Genomic DNA, 2532 nt, shown 5'->3' with positions numbered 1-2532 from the left:
CCCTTTTTTGTGATTATTGATGGTACATCAATTTTATTAATTAAAAATGTTTTTAAAAAGCATGGAACAGTACCTGAAACCTGAGAAGCTTGACATCGATCCCTGGATACCAGATGTCCCTAACACATTCGAACTTTGACTGCGTTGCTTTGAAAACCATGGACACTAACTGAATAAGATTACTCCTCTCAAGTGTTGGACCCCAAAGGTTCCCAATGATCAGTGATGCCAGCTCAAGGCCCAGTATCGCAGGAAGGTTAATGAAGTCTATGCCAGGCACCTCCTGGCCACCAGAAAACAGCAACCTGCTGAGTTGAGTGCCGGGTATCTGTGGGCCCTTCAGATCCTGTGCAGAGCATGTGACTAAGGCCATGTTGGCCACTCAGAATGTAGAGAACCTCATCAGAGATGCATACATTGCCGGTATACACTCTAGGTACATAGAGCAATGACTACTGGAACAAAAAGTACTCAATCTGCAAAGAGTGGTTGAACTTACAAATACTGGAGGTGGCCCTCCAAAACTCAGATGATTTCTCGGCCATTTGGTCACCAGGGGCACTGCTATCCTGGAATGGGGCATTGTCCTGCTCCTTGAGTGACTGGTCCCCTACACTGTCCCACTACTCTAGTGATCTGACCTTGGCCACCATTGCAGGTGATCTCTCCAAGTGCTACTTCTGTGGGCAGTGGCAGCCCCCAAGGAAACACTGCCCTGCCTTCAGTGAACTGGAATTCACTGACTGTGTGTAGTTCAGGTGGCTGGTTCCTCCCTTGGCTCAACCCTCACTTAATCCAAGATGGAAGCCCTGTTGAAGCCAGATATTCCCAGGTTGATCCGCTGTCCCCAGAGGCCCTGGAGGAGTTCGCCTACAGGCTGAAGTGCTTCCAATCTTACCTGACGGCCATGCAAGACATCTTCAACTCTGATAGTCTCCGGAGATCTGCACTTCTCTCGTGAGTCGGCCCCAAGGGGTTCGCTGTCATCAGGGAGTGTCCAACATACAAGTTTGCTATAGAAGGCTTGAAAGTCCATTACATGAGGCCTCAGAAAAACATGCTGCTGAGACACAGGCTCTCTCAAAATCGGCAACACCCCGGTGAGTTGCTGGATGATTATGTCCTGGAACTGTGGGCCCTAACTAGGAAATGCCACCATGAAGTGGTCACAGCCCAGGTGAGAGAGGAGGAACAAATTTGGGATACCCTCGTGGCAGGAGTGAGGTTGAGATATGTGAGGCAATGACTGCTAGAGTTGGGGAAGAAAGACTTGGCCAGCATGCTGGACCTGGCTAAAGCACTTGAACAGGCCCAAATAGGAGCTGACAACCTCATGAGCGAAAGCAGCAGCTTTTCGGAAGACCAGGTCAATGGGGCACCACTGAACCCCACAGCCCCTGTGCGGACTGCTGCAGCTGCATGTGACCGGTGATGCAACTTCTGTGGACAGCACAGCACCCCCGTGCCTGATGCCCCGCGAAGAATGCCATGTGCTCATGATGCAGTAAGCCGGGGCACTGGGTGAAGGTCTGAAGGGCCAAGGGAAATCCGAAGAGGCAACTATATGTGCGACCCCTTAATCAGCATGTGACCCATGCCTGAGTCCCGAAGTACCAGCCCTGGCCTCTCCATTCAGCTCACCATCTAGGTCTTGATGCACCTGGTGTCGAGACATATCACTGGAAGTGAAGCATTGTGGGAGCCAACGGCGGTCATCTTGCTGCACCTCGTAGTCCTTCCTCTGATCAAGGTAGAGGGTGGCCATCTTCCCATGCCTTGTAGTTGACGCCATCTTGTCTGCCCACAGGTCAAGAGGAGAGAGTCGACATCAACATAGGAGGACAATGTGGTTTCTGGAGCACTGGCCTCGGTCATCCTGGATCAGGCAAGACTTCACCAATTGAATAACTCAACAATGGAGATGAGGGTAAACGGACATTAGACTGAAAGCTTTATAAACTCTGTGACTGCTTTGCAGTACAACTATAATGGAGAGGCAGCATCCACCACCTGGTGGCGATGCTGTGTTCCTGTTCGGAGGTCACACTGACTGCCATTCAAGGTCAAAGACTAACCCCAAGATACCAATGTGATCCTTGCGATTGGCCTACCTAAATCACCAGGTGCCATTGTCCAGGCAACCCACCCTGACTCAGCCCTGACCTTCACCCAATTGGCCCAGGTGAATCACCTTGGCTAACCCCTGCTGAGACCCTGCACTTGGCTTTGAGCCATTGGCCACAGCAGCCAACAGGGCTCAATCTGCCCTGAGTGATTGGCCCCCCATGTGCCCCTTCGTTCTGCCTCTTTGGACTCCTCCTGGCACATAAGTAGCATTTTTCACACTGGGTTGGGGTGAGTCCTGAGGTCAGGTAGCAAGAGCTGTGTCCATACCGATCAAGGGGTGGGGGCACGTGCCCATGTAATTTCCTGCAGTCTTCTGTGGGTTCCTCCTTCGATATCTGAAGTGTACATTTACCCATTGCGTATTGTGTGTGTATGTGTACAGAGGTTTGCCTAGCATATTGTCTC

The sequence above is a fragment of the Narcine bancroftii genome, chromosome 3, assembly GCF_036971445.1.
Source record: "Narcine bancroftii isolate sNarBan1 chromosome 3, sNarBan1.hap1, whole genome shotgun sequence".
Taxonomy (NCBI): domain Eukaryota; kingdom Metazoa; phylum Chordata; class Chondrichthyes; order Torpediniformes; family Narcinidae; genus Narcine; species Narcine bancroftii.
The sequence above is the reverse complement of the archived record's forward strand: the minus strand, read 5'-3'. Positions refer to the sequence as shown.